The sequence below is a fragment of the Mastigoproctus giganteus genome, chromosome 9, assembly GCF_048544385.1.
Source record: "Mastigoproctus giganteus isolate SK-2022 chromosome 9, ASM4854438v1, whole genome shotgun sequence".
In the NCBI taxonomy this organism is placed as follows: Eukaryota; Metazoa; Arthropoda; class Arachnida; order Uropygi; family Thelyphonidae; genus Mastigoproctus; species Mastigoproctus giganteus.
The window spans coordinates 25,230,733-25,253,026 of NC_143583.1; positions in this window are offsets into that span (position 1 = coordinate 25,230,733).

A 22,294-nucleotide genomic window follows, 5' to 3' on the forward strand; every position below is an offset into this window, starting at 1 on the left:
TTAATACAAAAAAATTAAAGATATAATCTCACATCTAAGGGACTAATATAGAATGTTTTTTGTGCACTGTTTCAGAACTTTGAATGTTAATCTTTCATGTCTGTTGCACTTGTTGTTCATGTTTTGAACGTTTTTTTTAAATAAAAATATTGTAATGTATTTTATTCACCTGCATACCATAGTAGGAATAGCATTGTTTCTTGATGTAATTTAATCTATTCATGATTGTTCTCCAGAAATTTCATTACTGAATAAACAAGCTCTAATAACTTGAAGTATAGAGAAAGGGGAAATGAATGAGGCCAAACTCATCTTACCTTATAGCACTTTTTTTTAAAAATCCACAGTTGTTTATTATTATTATTATTATTTTTTTTTTTTTTTGTTTATAAAATCTACAGACCCACTTCTCGTTGTCATGCAGTTGAACAGTGCTGTTTATTACATTGTAACCGTGGCAGTTATATTGAAAGTGCAGTCTAACTGCTGAAACTATTTAGAATGCTAATGTTTTGCAGTTGTATATAAATAATCTGCAAGTATTCTGATGTATAAAGTAGAAATGTAGATTAGAGCTGTGGTTGCTATTTTTATAACCTTTTTTGAGACAAGCAAGAAAAAAAAGGTGACTGGTATAGTTGCCTGTTCATGTGTATATATATATATATGTGTGTATGCATATAGGTATATATATTCACGTATCTATACATATATATATATATATCTATATTGCATATTGTACATTTATAGGCATCACTTATTCATACACAGCATTCTTTTTACTATTGTAAACATTGCACAGTCACATTTGTGAATTGCACCTGAAGTTATTTTGAGTTAATTTTAACTGTAATATATTACAGTTGCATTTCACCTGTACATGATTGATCATTGACTGTAAATTGTAGACAGTGAATATTGTGAAGCGAACAATAAATCTAATTGTTTGTGTGCAGCATTATTTCTTTGTTTTTTTTTTTTTTTTGTATTTTATAAAAATGAAGTATGTTTCTTAAGTTTTTAAAATTTTTTAGATGTTTCTTTCACCATTCTTCAGTTATAATAGCATTAGCATTAGCAATAGTAGAGGCATATGATGCAAGAAAGCAAGCTTATTCAGCATCAGCCAAAAAAAAAAAAAAAACCCCACTCCCATTTCACCCCTCTGTTCGTTCGAAATACCTGTCCAGTTGAGCTTTAAATTTGTTTAGGCTATCAACTTCTACAACAAGTGATGGAAGTCGGTTCCACCAACCAACCACCCGCTGGCCAAAGGCAAATTTCCGCACATCTATCTGACATCCGTCCTTCCTCAATTTGAATTTATGCCCTCTGAGGTGATTATTCTGAGCAAGATGAAGAATCCCATTGGCATTGAGCATGCTCAAACCATTCAAAGCCTTATACACCTCTATCAGATCACCTCGCCGGTGCCTAGTCTCCAGACTCTGTAATTTGCAAAACTTAAGCCTTTCTTCGTAAGAGCAACCCTTTGTTCCATTCACTAATCTTGTTGCCCTTCTCTGTACCCGTTCCAGCAGTTCAACATCCTTCTTGAAATGAGGCCTCCAGACCTGTATACAGTACTCAAGATGTGGCCTAACCATTGCCTTATACAAGGGAATAATCACCTCCTTATCCCTGCTAGAAAAATTCCTGTATATCATTGACAAGACACCATGAGCTACTCTTGCAGCTCGTCTACACTGCTCAGAGAACTTCATATCTGCCTGCACAATTACCCCCAGGTCTTTTTCATTCTCCACCACTGTCAGTGTAGTACCGCATAGTTGATACGTTGCTCTGGGGTTACTGTTTCCCATATGTAGTACTTTACATTTGTCAATGTTAAACTTCATTTGCCATCTCTCAGCCCATCTGTTCAACCTTTCCAGATCCTGTTGCAGCAGCATAGCGTCAGTAGTGTCCTTAACGACCCTGCCAACCTTTGTACCATCTGCAAACTTGGACATTAAACTTGATATCCCATCATCAATATCATTCATAAACACCGAAAACAACAACGGACCCAACACTGAACCTTGAGGAACTCCACTAATAACATTAGTCCACGTTGAGCAGTGTCCATTGATTACCACTCTCTGTCTTCTGCCACTCAACCAACCCCTTATCCATAGCAGCAATTTGCCTCCAATGCCACACTGCTCTAATTTGTGCAGCAGTCTTCCATGTGCAACAGTATCAAAAGCCTTTCTAAGATCCAAATATATAATATCAAAGTTATTCCCTGCATCCAGTTCTTTTGTGACTACATCATAGTATCCAATCAAATTGGTCAGGCAAGACCTGCCCTTAACAAAACCATGCTGCGTCTGAGCTATAACTGAATTCTTCTCTAGATGATCCTGCAGTGCTTCTTTAACCAGTGCCTCCATTAATTTACCTGGAACAGAAGTTAAACTAACAGGTCTATAATTACTTGTGTCAGCCTTTGATCCTCCTTTGTGAATTGGGGTTACATTTGCACATCTCCAGTCTATGGGTACCTCCCCTAAATCCAAAGAAGCTCTCATAATTATGGCTAGGGGTTTGCATACTTCCTTTGCTGCCTCCTTTAATATAACTGGATAGATCCCATCCACCCCAGGTGCCTTTTTTATGTTTATCCTCAACAATCTCTCCTCCACTTTCCTCTCAGTTATTACAAAATCATCCAGCTCACTGCCAATGTTTACTTTACCTACATCATTCTCCTTCCTGAATAACTCCTCATGCGTGAATGTAGATGCAAAATACTCGTTTAGATTGTTAGCCACCTGTGCAGGATCCTCAGCTGTTGAACCATCAATATCCAGTGGACCAATCTGATTCATCCCTTTCCTTCTCGAGTTAAAGGTAGATAAAGGTAATGGACATTTAAAGTTAAGTGTCCATTAATTGTCATGATGAACTAAAGGCGACAAATGAAGAGCAAGATAAACACTCATAAGGAGAAAATTGAGTATACTGAGTTATGCAAAGCCATTAGAAAGAGAATCAGAGAGGACATAAAAAGATTTAACACAAGAAAAGTAGAACAAGCATTAAGGGAAAACAAAGAACTTAAGTCAGCAGCCATGAGTAGTAATACTGAAAGTGAAAAATAGTGATGGTGTACTTATAAATAACAGAGAAGGCATAATTCAAATAGCAGAAGACTACTATAGAGAATTATACAAGGAGCGAGGGAATGATGCCAGCAGTGGGGAAGATGGATTGCAAATTAGTACCACATACGACATATCCGACATCCTTCCTGATGAGGTAGAACATGCATTGAAGAAAATGAAGAATCAGAAAACCCCAGGTGAAGATGAAGTTACTGTAGAGTTGTTAAAATTGGGAGGAAGAGACATGACACAGAAACTACAAAGACTCTTCACAAAATATATTAGGAAAGGTATGACACCTAAGGAATGGAATAATGCAATCATAATTTTGCTGATACGTTACTCTTCAAAAGTTGATACGTTACTCTGCAGATTACCGCTTCCCATATGTAGTACTTTACATTTGTCAATATTAAACATCATTTACCACCTCTCAGCTCATCTGCTCAACTTTTCTGGATCCTGTTGCAGCAGTGTACTGTCATTAGTGCCCTTAACAACTCTGCCAACCTTCGTATCGTCTGCAAACTTGGATATTAAGCCTGATATACACCATCATCATATCATTGATGAATACAGAAAAAAAAAAATGGATCTAACACTGAACCCTGGGAGACTTCACTAATAACATTAGTCCATGAAGAGCAGTGTCTATTGATTACCACACTCTGTCTTCTCCCACTCAACCATCCCTTTATCTATAGCAGCAATTTGCCTCCAATGCGACACTGCTCCAATTTGTGCAGCAGTCTTCCATGTGCAACAGTATCAAAAGCCTATCTGAGATCCAAAAATATGACATCAAAGTTATTCCCTGCATCCAGTTCTTTTGTGACTACATCATAGAATCCCATCAAATTAGTCAGTCAAGACTTCCCCTTAACTCACCCATGCTGTGTCCGAGCTATAACTGAAGTCTTGTCTAGATGATCCTACAGTGCTTCTTAACCAGTGCCTCCATTAATTTTCCTCGAACAGAAGTTAAACTAACAGGTCTGTAATTACCTGTGTCTCCCTGTGATCCTTTGTGGATTGGGCTCACATTTGCACATCTCCAGTCCATGGGTGCCCAAAAGCTCTCATAATTATGGCTAAGGGTTTGCTTACTTCCTTTGCCGCCTCCTTTAATATAACTGGATCGATTCCAGTTATATTAAAGGGATATATATTAAACTGGATAGATTCCAGGATAATATAACTGGATAGAATTTGCTGATGCTATCGAGGCAGTGTTAGGCGTTACGGAAAACTGCTAGCTTGAGGGATACAAGGACTAATAGATTAACAGCAGCCACTGGCAGAGGTGAAAGTGATTCTTGAACTGCTTCTATTGGAATGAGCAGAAGCCTACAAAACAAGATGCAGGATATTTCAGAGACAGCTGGGAGTCATTGCGGTACAAGTAAACACATGGGTTGTGTTAGGGTAGCTAAGAATAGGAACAGGTGCATGTATACTTGCGTGTACACCAATGCTAGGAGTTTGGTAAATAAATTTGAGGTATTCCTCAAAGCATCAAAGGTGGATATTGTTGGGATATCAGAGACGTGGTGTTACACAGAGAAAGGATATAGAGAAAGGATAGACAAGTAGGAAGAGTTATGATATTAGTTATGAAACACAAAATTCAAGGAAGTGAAGCCAGTCGACATCGCTGGACAGTGCAGTGTCGAGTCAGTTTGGTGTGACAAGCATTGGGAGATCAAAATTGAGAGTAGGAGTGTGCTATAGGCCTAATGACTCTGATGAGTATAATAAGAAACTGTACAGGGAAATAGAGTGGGCCAGTAAATCAGAGTTTTATAATGGGGGATTTTAATTTCTCAGATATTGACTGGAATTTGTGGGTTGGTCGCTCACACTCTAGCAAGGCTTTTGTAGATTTATTGGATGATTGTTTTCTATATCACCATGTTCGGGAGACAACTATAGGGAGTAATACTCGTGATTTCATTATCAGTAGTGATTATTCATGCATTAAGAATCTGCAGATAAAGGAACCACTAGGTGGCAGTGATCACAGTGTTCTGAAGTGGGATTTACTGAAAACGGTAACTACCATCAGGGGTAAAGGGAAAGGTTATTGCTTTCGTAAAGGCAACTACGATGGTCTGAGAGAGTATTTAAATTCTATACAGTGGGACCAATTGATGATATTACCAACAGCAAATACAAAATGGGAAGCATTCAAAGAACTTATCTTGGAAGCTACTAGGCTTTACATATCAACTAAGAAATATTGTTCAAGGTTTAGGCCTAAATGAATGTCAGATGAACTGATGAGACACATAGCAGAGGGTAAAAATGCATGGGATACATATAAATTAACATGTGACACAGACGCCTATGATAGATATAAGCTGGTCTGTAACCAAGTCACAAAGGAGGTTAGGCAGATTATGAGAAATCTTTGGCAAAGGATGCAAAGAAAAACAGCAAAGAGTTCTATACTTATCTAAACTCTAGAAGGAAGGGGATGAATCAGATTGGTCCACTTGATATCGATGGTTCAACTGTTGATGAGCCTGCTCAGGTAGCTAACAAACTAAATGAATATTTTGCATTGACATTCATACATTTGGAGTTATTCAGCGAGGGGAATGCCAGAGGTGTATTCAAGTCTGGCAGTATGATAGAGAATCTTGTAATAACTGAGAGTAAAGTGGTGGATAAATTGTTGAAGATAAACAAAAGAAAGGCACCTGGGGTGGATTCAGGGGAGGTACCCACAGACTGGAGATGTGCAAATGTGACCCCAATTCACAAAGGAGGATCAAAGTCCTACACAAGTAATTATAGACCTGTGAGTTAAATTAAACTTCTGTTCCAGGAAAATTAATGGAGGCACTGGTTAAAGAAGCACTGCAGGATCATCTAGACAAGACTTCAGTTATAGCTCAGACGCAGCACGGTTTTGTTAAGGGCAGGTCTTGCCTGACCAATTTGATTGGATACTATGATGCAGTCACAAAAGAGCTGGATGCAGGGAACAACTTTGATATTATATACTTGGATCTCAGAGAGGCTTTGGATACTGTTGCACATGGAAGACTGCTGCACAAATTGGAGCAGTGTGCATTGGAGGCAAATTGCTGCTATGGATAAAGGGATGGTTGAGTGGCAGAAGACAGAGTGGTAATTAATGGACACTGCTCATTGTGGACTAATGTTATTAGTGGAGTTCCTCAGGGATTGTTTTCTATATTTATAAATAATTATTGTTTTCTATATTTATAAATAATATTGATTATGGGATATTAAGCTTAATGTCCAAGTTTGCAGACGATACAAAGGTTGGCAGGGTTGTTAAGGACTCTACTGACGCTATCTGCTGCAACAGAATCTGGAAAGGTTGAACAGATGGGCTGATAGGTGACATGGACAAATGTAAAGTCCTACATATGGGAAACAGCAGCCCCAGAGCAACGTATCAACTCTCTGGTACTACACTGACAGTGGTAGAGAATGAAAAGAACCTGGGGGTTAATATGCAGGCAGATATGAAGTTCTCTGAGCATTGCCGATTGGCTGCAAGGGTAGCTTATAGTGTCTTGTCAATAATATACAGGAATTTTTCTGGCAGGGATAAGGAGGTGATTATCCCCTTGTATAAGGCAATGGTGAGGTCACACCATGAGTACCGTATCAGGTCTGGAAGCCTCATTTCAAGAAGGATGTAGAGCTGCTGGAATGAGTACAGAGAAGGGCAACAAGATTAGTGAATGGAACAGAGGGTTGCTCTTACTAAGAAAGGCTTAAGTTTTGCAAATTGCAGTGTCTGGAGACTAGGCACCGGCGAGGTGATCTGATAGAGGTGTATAAAGTCTTGAATGGTTTGAGCATGCTCAATGCTAATGGGATTCTTCCTCTTGCTCAGAATAATCACCTGAGAGGGCATAAATTCAAATTGAGGAAAGACAGATGTAGGATAGATGTGCGGAAATTTGTTTTTAGCCAGCGGGTAGTTGATTGGGTAGATGGAACAGACTTCCATCCCTTGTTGTGGAAGTTGATAGCCTAAATAAATTTAAGGCTCAGCTGGATAGGCATTTAGAACGAACGGAGGAGTGAAGTGGAAGGTTTTTTTTTTTTTTTTTGGCTGGTGCTGCATAAGCTTGCTTTCTTGCATCATATGCCTCTACTAATGCTAATGCTAGATTCCATCTACCCCAGATGCCTTTCTTGTGTTTCTCTTCAACAATTTCTCCTCCACTTTACTCTCAGTTATTACAAGATTATCTAGCTTACTGCCTGAATTGAATACACTTCTGGCATTCCCCTCTCTGAATAACTCCTCATGTATGAATGTCGATGCAAAATATTCATTCAGTTTGTTAGCTACCTGTGCAGGATCATCAATAGTTGAACCATCGATATCAAGTGGACCAATCTGATTCATCCTCTTCCTTCTAGAGTTTACATAAGTAAAGAACTCTTTGCTGTTTTTCAGAACGGACATATGCACAAGTACCACCTTTGAGGCGAAAGGAATCATACAGTGCATAATTTGGGCATCTGAGATGAGCAGCAGATGAATCAACCGATAACTGAGATTCTGTCAGAAAAAGTACATGGGGTTTGGCAGACTGCAAGTGGAAATGGACATCGTTGATATTAGAATTTATACCACATGTATTTGTGAAATTAATTAGGAAGCATTTGGGAGGTTTAGATCTTTTCACAGATAAGCTTGCTCTATTAGTTTGACAATTCATGGTGTATTCAATAGTAAGAAAAAGTGAGTGGGATATGCTGTATGAAGTAATGAAATTTTTGGATATGGCGTATACATGGTAAGAATATACCCAGATCCTTGGCTTAACGTGGCCTCGACAATGCTCCCCGCATACACACTACTCGGACTCGCTCCAGTCACTATCTGGCAGAGCAGAGGTAGCATGATTATACACTAGCTGATCCGGAAGCCTCCTTTTTAGAGAGTTACCAAATTATTCGGTCTGGTGTACTAACTAGCGGCCGGCCTGCGAACACCGGTTTAGAGCTGTACCCTCGAAATATAAGGAATATTGGATCTAGGCACGATGTTCGTCATAACCTCAAAAGTCATCAATCATACTACATGATGGAAGAGATGGAGTAGGGTTGACCGGAACTTAGCTCTAGAGACTAAACATGGGTTCTACCACTTGAAGCCTCCAATAAGCATAGTGGTGGTATTGCATCGGTTGAGGAGAGTCATCTACCACCTAGTATTGCCTGGTAACAAAGAGGGGCGGCATTCCTCCATGTGATGTGGGCACCACACCTCGACCCCTGCTTACGTTGGTTCACACTTGGGTGGTCACCCACCACATACTAGTGCATGGAGGTTATACCCAAGATTACTAACAGTCCCACCATCGTAATGGTGCAAGCAGAGGATTTGGCTGTCGCAGACTGTCCGGACGTCGCCGAAATTGGATCCACTTGACTTGGGTGTCACCCGAATATCAGTTACATCAGCGTTTTAGACTGCCAGGTAGCAAGGACAGCTTGTCTGGCATATCCGAGAGAATCTCTGTGACGACCTCATGAACCCGACAAATACAGTCACATACTTAGGAGCAATATCCCAATTTGTCTGAAACGTAAAATAATGAACCAGTGTATGCTACCCACCATGACTTACGGAAGTGAAACTTGGGCACTCACCAAAACTACACAGTGAAGAATGGAACGAATATATTAGGAATCAGACAGCTAGATAAAAAGAGAAACACATGGATTAGGCAGCAAACACAAATGGACATTCTTTTCAAAACTAAAATACTAAATGGTACACATAGCTCGAAGACATGATGATAGGTGTACTAGGAAAATAACAGAATAGTACCCAAGAGAAGCTAAGGGGGAACCTGGAAGACAACAACGTAGATAGCAGATGAAGTTCATGGGTAGTAAATGGATTGCACAAAACAGAAGGAACACGAAAGTTGCTGGAGAGGCCTTCATCTTGCACTGGATTGAAAATTTATGATGATGATGAATATAGTTGTGAAAAGACACTCTATAATGCTGTGTGAAAAGACTATAGTGCTTTCCCTTCATTTCTCACATTACAAGTTTATAGTTCACTATGATTATAAAGACTATGCTCTACTCTGTAGTATAAGACACAATACATAGAACCAAGTTTTGTTATATTGCGATGGCAGATTGATACAAATACATACATTAAAAATCATTGAAAGGGATGTGTACTAAGCATGTATAACTTACCTTCTGCACCAATTAACAGCTTCAACTTAACGCAGCTTGCCCTTTTCCATTATAAAATTAAATTTTTTCTGTTTATACTCCGGCACGACAATCGTGTCCGTAGAGTTTACAATAAATCGTCGATACAAATATTTATCGTATTTAGTAGTCACGGGCTTCGAATCCCGGTCCACTCAAGGAACGCGTGCTATGCACTCTCGCTCCTAACCACCGGGCTACGTCAGGCTTGGTTGGGTTGTTGACAAAATAAACCCTAGGGTAGCTATGGTTATGAGGTATCAATGCATGATGCATAGTTTCTATAGGAAATCATCCATAGGAATCATCCATACTCAGACGACCAAATTTAAAAATATATATACAAATATAAATCAGGAAGGTAATGCCTCAGTGATTTACATGCACATTATTCTCTTCATCTTTCTTCTAATAGGAAAAAAGCTACCCAGTTCATTTGTCTAGCCTTTCCAATCTTCTTTATTTGTCCTAATATGAAAGGTGAATCCTCAGAAAAATGCTATAGGATATGATAAAATAAAACTGGGATCAGAGTCATATATACACTGTGCTGCCACTTTATTAGGTACACCTACCTAGTAGCGTGTTGAGCCTCCTTTGGCCTTTAAAACATCCTGAATTCTTCTAAGCGTGGATTGAGCAAGATGCTGAAAATGTGTAGAAATGGAGTACGATGCAGACATGAGTGCGTCACACAGTTTCTTGAGATTCGACGGAGGTGTAGGCCTGCAGCGAACAGCCCTTTCCAGCTCATTCCAAAGATGTTCAATAGGATTGAGATCCATGGACTGAGCAGGCCACTGCAGCAAAGAAAATTCATTGTCATGTTTCTGGAACCATTCCATAGTGATTTGGGCTTTGTGCACCGGCGCATTATCCTGCTGGAAGTAACCATCTGACTGAAGATAAACTGTCAACATGAACGGATGCACTTGGTCAGCAACGATGTTTAGGTACAATGTGGCATTCAGACGTGAATCTATGGGTATCAATGGACCCAACATGTGCCAAGAAAACATTCCCCACACCATAACACTGCCCCCACCACCTTGCACAGTAGTCAGACATGACGGGTCATTGATTCATGTTGTTTTCTCCAAATTCTGAGCCTTCCATCAATATGATGCACCAGGAACTTCGACTCGTCGGACCAAGCAACTGTTTTCCAATCCTCGATTGTCCAGTGCTGGTGTTGCTGTGCCCACAGGAGGCGTGCTCTCTTGTTCTTCTTGTTGTTCAAATTGATAACAAAGGTATGCAATGGCGCTGTGGCCGTCGGCTGTTGTAGCCCATTCGCAACGAAGTGGGACTAATGGTCCGTTGCAATATTTTGTTCTGCGAACCAAGGAAAGCTTCAGGAAAGCTTTTGACACTGTTCCGCATGGAAGTCTACTGTACAAATTGGAGCAGAATGGCATTAAGGGTAAGTTGCTACAATGGATAAAAGGATGGTTAAGTGCGAGAAGACAGAGGGTGGTAATCAATGGGTGCTGCTCTTCGTGGACTAATGTTATTAGTGGAGTCCCACAGGGTTCGGTGTTGGGTCCACTGTTGTTTTGTATATTTATCAATGATATTAATGAAGGTATATTAGGCTTAGTGTCGAAGTTTGCGGATGATACAAAGGTTGGCAGGGTTGTTAATGACAGTAATGGCAGTGTGCTACTGCAACAGATCTAGAAAATTTGGGCAGATAGGCTGAGAAGTGGCAGCTGAAATTTAACATTGACAAATGCAAAGTACTGCATATGGGTAGAAGTAACCCAGGAGAAACGTACCAACTGTGTGGTACTACACTTAAGGTGGTAGAAAATGAAAAAAACCTGGAAGTAATCAGGATATGATCTGCCCTGGCAGCCTGTCTGCATTGCTCAGAAAATTCATCTCTGACTGCACAATGCAGACAGGCTGCCAGGGCACATCATAAGGTTTTGTCAATGATATACAGAAATTTTGATAGCAGGGAAAAGGAGGTGATTGTCCCTCTGTAGAAGGAAATGGTCAGGCCACGCCTTGAGTACTGCGTACAGGTCTGAAGGCCTCATTTTAGGAAGGATGTAGATTTGCTTGAGCATGTACAGAGGACAACAAGATTGGTGAGGGGAATGAAGGGATCCTCTTACCAAGAGAGGCTTAAGTTTAAGTTCTGCAAATTGCAGCGGCTGGAGACTAGACACCTGCGAGGTAATCTGATTGAGGTGTATAAGGCTTGAATGGGTTGATCATGCTGAATTCTGATGGGATTCTTCCACTTGTTCAGATTACAAACCTAAGGGGGCATAAATTCAAATTATTATTATTATTAGCTATATGGTGCAAGGAAGTCCGATGCACCAGCCAAAAAGAAAAAATTTCTGAATTACCCTGTGTGTGTGAGAGAGAGAGTCACAAGTAGAAGGAAATCGCCAAGAAAGAGAAGAATGATGACATCCAGCTCAGGACCCTGGTGTTCCAAGCCCATACTCACCAGATGTGAGCCCTTGGGACAATTTGAGGAAAGACAGCTGTAGAATAGATGTGCAGAAATTTGCTTTTAGCCAGCGGGTGGTTAATTGCTGGAACAAACTTACATCTGTCATTGTGGAAGTTGATAGGTTAAATAAATTTAAGGAGGAACTGGACGAACATTTAGAGGAAATGGTTGTGTGAATTTTTTTTTTTTGGCTGATTCTAAACATAAGTTCGTATCCTTTTTTTTTTGCATCACTTGCCACGATTGCTATTACTATTGTATTCAGATGTAGGAGGCCACACACACACACACATACAACAACATAAGGCCACTAGAGAGGGTTTGAAAAATGATAACCGGATTGATGAGCAGTGTGCTGATCCATGTGGAGAAAAGCATATAATTTTCAACTTGCAAAGCTTGGCCCTGTAGGGGATGAATAAAATGAACAAGGGGAAAGTATATTCTCACTGATATAAGATACGAAATGTTGGATAGACCTGTGTAATTGAGACCTGCTATTATTCAAAGGGGAAGTGAACACGTGTCGAAGGCCGTATTTATATGGACCAGACACATTCCGTTGTAGTATTTCGAAAGCGTGAGAGGGGATTTAAGTAGGCAAAAGGGAGAGAAGGAAAATTCCTGCCCCTCGTATTTCACTAACAGTTTGGGAATTTGAAATTTTAGAGATTAGAACTTAAAAGCTTTTTGGAGGAAAGAATATGAAAGTTTCCATTCGGAAATCCGGGTGCATGACTACCCATCCTTATTAGTAGAGGTCCTGGATGGAGGGTGGGGTACGCTTTGTTATTAAATTTGAACTTATAGGATATTTGTTTTAGATCCCACTCCTCAGAAATTATTATTGGTCTATGTTCGTTGATCTTATTTGTTAGAGTCATTGATTTCTAACTTAAATTTTGCATCTTGTTTGTCTAATATGGATCTAATATAAGTACTCAAGTATACATGCACCTGTCCCTATTCTTAGCTACCCTAACCTTGTACCCAGTGGTGAGCTGGGAATATTTTAACAATGGGCTCGCAGTTTTTCAGAACCCAGTAAATTTGATTGGTCACGGAAGTGACGTCATCTGCAGCTCCATCAGAGGCGCTTCCCAAGCTCACATACTTCCTGAAGTTATTACTGCAGTAAGTATGATTGCAACAATATAAATATTTGTCAACAATTTCTTTTTTCGTCTCCCATTTTCGTTACATTCCATTGTTAGGTTCCCCTAACAGTTGCGTATGTCGCTTCAACTACAAGATCGGTACATCACTCGGTGCTATTTTACAGAGATATTTAGATACGTTGCACTCGCAAGTATACATCTCTTACTTTAGTTATCATAAATCCATTGTATCTTGTCTTCTAGAAATTATGAAAATCTCTGAATGATCAATAAAATATTTACGATAAAAAAAGATCTTTTATTTCGTAATCGATATATACAAATCAAAATACCAAAAAGAAACGCGAACGATGTTTCGCATAAACCATCTACCGCGCGTGCTTCGCACACGCGCAACTTTTTTATTCGTCTTTTTTTTAACAACAAGGGAAATATAATGGATACATTTTTTTCACGATAAAATTTTAATATTGCGAAAAAAAAATAACACGAAATATTTCCCATTATAAAAATTAACAAAAACTATCACAAAGCATTCCACAATTTAAAAACGAATATTACATAAAAAAACAAACTTTCTAGAAAAAGTACACAAAAAAAATCACAGATTACATGAAAAAAAATTATTTCCCAAATATTCAAGAAAATTTTATTCTAAAAATTGCCAATTTACTTCTTTATTAAGGATAAAACAATGCATTTAATAACCTGTCACGAGGTAATTTTTTTGCTTTCGATTCCTTCAAATTCTTTTTCAATTTTAGCTTCATAATTTCCTTCAGAATTTTTCAAATTAGCAATAGCATTGATAGTTCGAATAATTAAATTATCTGCTATTCATTTTTTAGTCATTATTTAAATCCTTATTTTATTTATTTATTTTTTTACTTTCTTTTTTCAACAATAATGAACTGTTTTCTTCATAGTAATACTAATAATGAAGTTGAAAGTTTTTGTAATAATATTCACGAAGTTATTGTTGTAGTAGTAATATGGATTTATTTGTTTTGTTATTTTTAAATAGTTTCCTTTATCTCTACCAGTAGCTTGTTCTTTGTCACTCCGCATTCTAAATTTTTAATATATACATTATTTTGGCTACCTATCTATCCGCCTATTATACAATCATATTACAAAATATTAGAACAACATATTTGTTTAAAGAATACTGTGAGTACAATAATTTTTTGCTGAATGTCTCTGATTTTACTTTCTTTTGAGATTTTATTGCCACTGTTCGTAATGGAAGAAATTAATTCAGTACCATGAAGCTATTTCAAGTTCATGAATTTTAACGATTTTAAAAGTACAGGAATAATCCAATAATCCGGAATATGATTATCCAGAATATTATAAAACAGAAACTGTTTTTTTTTTTTTTTTTTTTTTTTTTTGCATTTAGGTTTATCAAAGAACAAACTCATCCATCCATGTATATTTATGTCCATAAATTGCGTGTATTCTCTTGTCGGTTTGCTTGTTTTAATAGGGAAAAAACCTTTCTATCCTCGCCTGAGACCGACTAACTCAACTGCAGAATGAAAAAAACCCGTGAAGTTCCTCTTGTCATTGACGTGATTCGAACCTGGGCCTTTTCTATCCAGTTGTGAGAAGGAAACACAGCATTTTATGTTTTGTTTGTGCCTTTGGAAGACAGTCATCCACTAGTATCTCTTGAATTCCAGAAGACAGCTGCCATGACTTTACTTGGCATTCCAAAATCATCTAGACAAGACTGCAGCAATAATTCAGACACAGCATGGGTTTGTTAAGGGAGTCTTGTCTGACAAATTTGATAGGATATTATGATGTGGTTGCAAAGGAACTGGATGCAAAAAATAATTTTGATATCATATATTTGGATTTCAGGAAAGCTTTTAACACTGTTGCGCATGGAAGACTATTGTACAAATTGGAGGAGAATGGTATTAAGGGTAAGTTGCTACAATGGATAAAAGGATGGTTAAGTGCGAGAAGACAGAGGGTGGTAATCAATGGGTGCTGCTCTTCTTGGACTAATGTTATTAGTGGAGTCCCACAGGGTTTCGTGTTGGGTCCACTGTTGTTTTGTATATTTATCAATGATATTGATGAAGGTATATCAGGCTTAACGTCGAAGTTTGCAGATGATACAAAGGTTGGCAGGGTTGTTAATGACAGTAATGGCAGTGTGCTACTGCAACAGGATCTAGGTAATTTGGGCAGATGGGCTAAGAAGTGGCAACTGAAGTTTAACCTTGACAAATGCAAAGTACTGCATATGGGTAGAAGTAAACCCAGAGAAACGTACCAACTGTGTGGTACTACGCTTAAGGTGGTAGAAAATGAAAAAGACCCGGGAATAATTGTGCAGTCAAATAAGAAGTTTTCTGAGCAATGCAGACAGGCTGCCAGGGCAGGTCATGGGGTTTTGTCATTGATATATAGGAATTTTGCTAGCAGGGAAAAGGAGGTGATTATCCCTCTGTATAAGGCAATGGTCAGGCCACGCCTTGAGTACTGCGTACAGGTCTGGAGGCCTCATTTTAGGAAGGATATAGATTTACTTGAGCGTGTACAGAGAAGGACAACAAGATTGGTGAGGGGAATGAAGGGATCCTCTTACCAAGAGAGGATTAAGTTCTGCAAATTGCAGTGGCTGGAGACTAGGCACCTGCGCGGTGATCTGATTGAGGTGTATAAGGCCTTGAATGGGTTGAGCACGCTGAATTCTGATGGGATCTTTCCACTTGTTCAGATTACGAACCTAAGTGGGCATAAATTCAAATTAAGAAAAGACAGATGTAGAATAGATGTGCGGAAATTTGCCTTTAGCCAGCGGGTGGTTAATTGCTGGAACAAACTTCCATCTGTCGTTGTGGAAGTTGATAGGTTGAATAAATTTAAGGAGGAACTGGACAGGCATTTGGAGGGAATGGTGCGATTTTTTTTTTTTTTTTTTGGCTGATGCTGCATAAGCTCATACACTTGCTTTCTTGCATCAAATGCCACTGCTACTACTACTAGCCGATGAAACTAAAGTGAATTTATTCGGAGGCGGTGAATTAGAAAGTTTCCATTGTTTTTACTGTAATTTTGAATCTTGTTAACAGACACGATGCCACATTTCATACTCAGTTACATACCTGGCCAGAAAATGTTTAGAATCTGCACGACAATGAAATTAAAAGTTGTTTTGAATAGAAGACATTTCTTGATCTGGTGTCAAAAGGCGAGGTTCCATCGTGAGTATCTTTGCCATACTTAATTCATTTGAGAATTTTTTTCACGAATTGGACTGAGATGGATGTAGCCAATAATTGTTAACTGGTGTTGATGGACATCCACTGCGCTGTTCATCCTCGATACGGGTTCTGTCAAATTCAGCCTTCCAACTTTTAATGGTTGCATATGATGGGGTAAATTCTCTTAAACTATTTACCCTGTCTTCATGAATATTCTAGGTCGATAACCTCTTTTTGTAAAGAAATTTTGTTGCTGCTTGATTTTTATTATTATTATTTATTATTTTATTTATTTTATTTTTTTTTTGCCTGAATTTATGCAGGCTCGAACTTCAGTGACAATCAAAATAAATTTATTCATGCAATTCAGCTGCCCTCATGGACAGCAAAGTTGGTAGAATCGCCGTCCTTCCCACACCGAGTGGAAAAGACTTGAGTTCGGGTTCCGTCGATGACGAGAGGAATTTTTATGGGCCTTTTTCATAACGTGGCTGACTTAGTCGGTCTAGGGCGTGAATGGGCCCCAGAACATGCAATTTAAGACACTATGCACAAAGCAATATAGCCTTAGTTGCTGATGCTCCTAAAACCCTACTACAACAGCAATTCAGCAAGTCTTAGCCTGTCAACACGAGCTGGATCGTACTTATCTATTAATAAATAATTAAACTCAGATTCGAATGCACATTTATGGAAAGAAAAATGGAAGTTTTTTATGGTCATTAGAAATAACCACATGTATTTCAAAAGTATTAACAGCACTGGTGATAAATATTTATATATTGTAGGAAACAATGGACTATCAATCAACAGGTATGAAATATCAATTGCCACATGGTCTACGTGATCTGTTACAACCATTTGTTCAATCAGTATTGATCAGACAGCCCAAAAATATCTTGGAATTTGCAGCCAATTTTTTTGAAAGAGAAGTGGAAGAACGTGATAGACTGACCATTGGTAAGTATCTTTAAAACCTCATAGCCTTAGTTTGAATGGGCAACAGTGCATTATACAACTGTGCTGATTGGATACAGTTGAATTTTCTTTTATATGATACACCTTCAAAAATTACAAGATGTGCATGTACATAAACTCTGTAGAAACAGAACAAAAAGACAGGAAGTGCATTCATTATAATTATAATTGTGTTTTCTGTTTGTAAATCTGAAAAATTCTTTCTTTTTTTGCAGTACTGGATCAACTGAAAACTAATTTCATTTTTACGAATACATATACAAGCCTCGGAGCGAATTTAAGGTAAGTCTTATTGTTGAAACTGGCATCGAGAGAGAAGTCTCCAGAGCCAGGGGTTATGATTAGAGCCATTGCTTTGACCTATAAAAGATTACGTAGGTTATTTATTTGCCGTTTTGATTGAGTCACTTTGGGGAAACCGGCAATCCTTACGCCGGGCGAGTACCGCATGAATATGTCGCGTATACGTTTAAATAAGAAGCATCCATGGCGAAGTGACCACATTCTAACCATTTAATGTATGCTCTTTATCCTAACCCTTTGGAGAATATCAAAGGAGGCAGCAAAGGAAGTAAGCAAACCCTTAGCCATAATTATGAGAGCTTCCTTGGACTCAGGGGTCAGGAGCTCAGGAGCTTCCATGGACTGGAGATGTGTAAATGTGGCCCCAATTCACAAAGGAGAATCAAAGGGCGACAAGTAATTATAGACCTGTTAGTTTAACTTCTGTTCCAGGGAAATTAATGGAGGCCCTAGTTAAAGAAGCACTGCAGGATCATCCAGACAAGACTTCAGTTATAGATCGGACACAGCATGGGTTTGTTAAGGGGAAGTCTTGCCTGACCAATTTGATTGCATACTATGATGTGGTCACAAAGGAACTGGATGCAAAGGAACTTTCATATATTACATTTGGATCTTAGAAAGGCTTTTGATACTGTTGCACATACTTTTGACTGCACAAATTGGAGCAATGTAGTATTGGAGGCAAATTGCTGCTATGGATAAAGGGATGGTTGAGTGGGAGAAGACAGAGAGTGGTAATCAATGGACACTGCTTTTCGTGGAATAATGTTATTAGTGGGGTCCCTCAGGGTTCAGTGTTGGGTCCAATGTTTTCTGTATTTATAAATGATATATTGATGACGGTATATCATGCTTAATATCCAAGTTTGCAGACGAAACAAAGGTTGGCAGGGTTGTTAAGGACACTAATAATAGTACGCTGCCGCAACAGGATCTAGAAAAATTGAGCAGATGAGCTGAGAGGTGGCAAATGAAGTTTAACATTGGCAAATGAAGTTTAACATTGACAAATGTAAAGTACTACATATGGGGGTAATTGTGCAGGCAGATATGAAGTTTTCTGAGCAGTGCAGACGGTCTGAGAGTAGCTCATAGTGTCTTGTCAATGATATACAGGAATTTTTCTAGCAGGGATAAGGTGATGATTATCCCCTTGTATAAGGCAATGGTGTCAGGCCACACCTTGAGTATTGTATATAGGTCTGGAGGTATCATTTTAAGAAGGATGTAGAGCTGTTGGAACGAGTCAGAGAAGGGCAACAAGATTAGTGACTGTAACATAGGGTTGCTCTTACGAAGAAAGGCTTAAGTTTTGCAAGTTACAGTGTCTGGAGACAAGGCACCGGCGAGGTGATCTGATTGAGGTGTGTAAAGGCTTGAATGGTTTGCGCATGCTCAATGCTGATGGGATCCTTCCTCTTGCTCAGAATAATTACCTGAGAGGGCATAAATTCAAATTGACAAAAGAAATTGTTGTATATGATAGATGTGCGGAAGTTTGCCTTTAGCCAGCGGGTAGTTGATTGGTGGAACAGACTTCCATCTCTTGTTGTGGAAGTTGATAGCCTAAATAAATTTAAGGCTGAGCTGGAGTATATGGAACGGAGGGGTGAAATGGGAGCGGTTTTTTTTTTTTTTTTTGGCTGATTCTGCTTAAGCTTGCTTGCTTTCTTGCATCATATGCCTCTACTAATGCTACTGTTAATATCACGGTATGCATAGAGAGATCACTACTAATTTGGAATTGGTTGATCTATGTTAACTTCAAGGAAGCTCTAGTTATGAGATATTGGTGCATGATGTATACAAATGGTTTATCTCTCTGGAGACTGAAAAAATTCAAAAAAAACAACTATATCAGTATAGCTAAATGACCCCCCCCCACCTCACGATTAAAAGCTCCTTACGTTCCACTGGCACAACTGAATCCAAATTAAGCACATTGAGCCACACAAATTCGCAAATAATCTGACAAAGCCAACATTTCTTGGTATAATTCGTCTACTAGATAAGCAGGGGCGTAGAAAAGATGTAGTTTTTTTGTTTCGATCGACTCACCTTGGAAAGCGGAGCTCAAACTGGCAAACCTTTCGACGGGTGAATCCGCATGAATTTTTCATGTACACTTTTAAACAAGGAGTATCCATGGCAGATTACGAAGTAAACACACTCTTAATAATTCAAAGCCAACCCCCCAAAAATTATAAAGTACAGTATTATAAATATTACAAGATTTGCTTTCATATGTGGCATATCTTGCATAAATATCGAGGCATGACAAAAACTTTTTGGCCAAATATGATAAATGAACCTCTAAGTTTTATTGAATTATTGTTTGATAAATAAATGAATTTAACATTGATTTAATAAAAATTGATATAATTCTAATTCAATATAGTTTCAATTAATTTATTACAGTATTAATTTAATTGGCAATAATTAATACTGGCCTATTATCAGTGGGGGCTCGTGACTCTGATATTTGGGGGTGCTGCGTCTTAAAGTTACATTAAATTGCCTTGGTCGTAAGACATGTAGACATACACAATAATAATAATAAGCAAGTTAAAAATACTACAAAACATTAACTAGACATTTACCATTAACAGGCTTGAACTTTTATTTAAAAACAAAATACATTCTTCGGTTTTTATTTGTTGAAAATAGATTAATAGCTTTTTCATTCAAGTTTGGTGCACTGTTGACCAAGCTTTTCTCTTTCGAAAGCATTGCTTGAGCATTTAGCCTTTCTTCATTCATAGTGCTTAAAAATATTTTTATTCATTTTAATGTCGAATGGCAGCGTTCGGCTCTGAAGTAGTCATCGGAATGGTCAAAAAACGTTTGAGGTTTGTAAGTTCACCAAGAACTTCAGCTAGATTATTTTCTGAGATAAATTTCAGCACGTCAGTTAATTTGCAATAATTGTGTAGATCATGTCTGCTTTAGAAAACTTGTAATTCCGTAAGAAGTTTTCTCTTTCAATCATGAGATATGCCTCAGTAGTCTCCCATATCTCTTCCATGGGCATTTTCCTACGAAAAATAAAGTTCTCCTTGTTAAACAATTTAGCAGCAATTAATTGCTTTGTAAAAGATTATCTCTCGCCTATGTCAACACTTATATAGTGGCATACTTCCTTCGCTTCAATCATGAGTGTTTTTGAAGGATTTTCACGGTACATTGAATTCATGATTTTTAGAATGGCATTCCTAGTTTTCTATATATTCATGTATTTTAACTGCCTCAATTTCTCGAGATTGCATTTGATTATAAATAACTTCCACGAGAGGTATTAGCTGATGGAAAAGTTCTAACCAGAACTGGAATGTTTCATTACTCAAGATGTGCAAAATTCCAGTTTCTTCTGAAATCGTCTTATCTGCGTTTACTGTCGTTTGTAGTTCCTCCATGCACTTTTTTAAGGATTCAAAATTTTCATAAATGCTGTTCACAGCGCGTATATTGAAGTTCCATCTTGTAGGGGAAGGTGGGGAAAGACTGCTGTTCATATGCTTTCTGAGAACAGAGAGATGCTGTGGTGACCTCGAGAAAAATGTTGGTATCGACATGAGGTTCGAAAAGAATATTCTTGAATCTCGGGAACTACTTGCTACATTTCTCATCATCAGATTCAGTTGGTGTGCATAACAGTGAATAAAATGTGCATTTTTGTACACTTCTTTTATTTTAGCTTGAACTCTCCCCTTTCTTGCCTTTCATCAAACTTGCGCCATTAAATTTCTAAGCAACCAGTTTTTGGGCATTCCCTTCGAGGATTATGTCTAACTGATGTAGAATGCACGTTGATATTCCGTCTGCCGTTTGGTTTTCCGGAGTGAAAACCCCCCAAAAATGCTCAAAAATGTCTCAATATCTCTGAACAATTACCATTTTTATATGTTCTGAAACATCTGTTGTCATCAGCCATGACAGCTACGAATGAAGCTTCTTTAATTTCTCTTTTTATTTCATCCCAGCATATTTGCAGCAAACAGTCAAGACTATCATTCTGAATAGTTTTTAAAGTTGCCTTTAAATGCTGCATTACTTTCTAAATAGTTCTTTAAATTGGAATCTAGTGTACAGGCACAATTTATTAATCCTCTGAATGCTCCTGGATTTTTAGAATCGTCTTTTTCGTCATGTCCACCTAAAGGAATTTCAAATTGTCCACAAAATTTAATGCAACCAAATTTTTTACATAATATCTCACGATTTTTGGTAACTTTTCTGTTATGTTTGCAGATCGAAAGTCTGCAGGCCTCACTAAGCTGTTCTTTAATATTTGCGCTTCCTAAAAGCGATAGTGAAATCACATTATCAATAAGTTTCTTCGAACTCATGTTTTAGAATTTTTTCTTTCATTCTGTTTATGTTTGTAAAGCCACTTTTTGTCCACATTAAGTTACCTCCGAACAGTAAACATGGAAAACAAAACAATGCATTTTTAACTTCACAATCACGAAGCCAACTTTTCCTTTGGTACCATTCAGTTTTAAAACTGCGAATATATTTCTTATTATTACTTATTCCCCACTGAGAAATTTGAATCTTTGGTGTGGGGTGACCTTTTTTTTTAATCGCATTTTTTTTTTCTTGGAGAGATAATTGTGAAAAACTAAGTTGCTGAAGTTTATTCACTTTCAAGCGATTTACTTCATGCGGATTGCATGGAGGCCATGATCGAATCAAATTTCACAATATCATGTGTCGCAGAAATAATGTTTTACTTACACATCACCATAATGTAACTTCAACTTACCAAGTTCAAGCTCAATTCGCAATTTATTATTATTAGCCATATGGTGCAAGAAAGCCTGAGGTTTATGCTGCACCAGCCAAAAA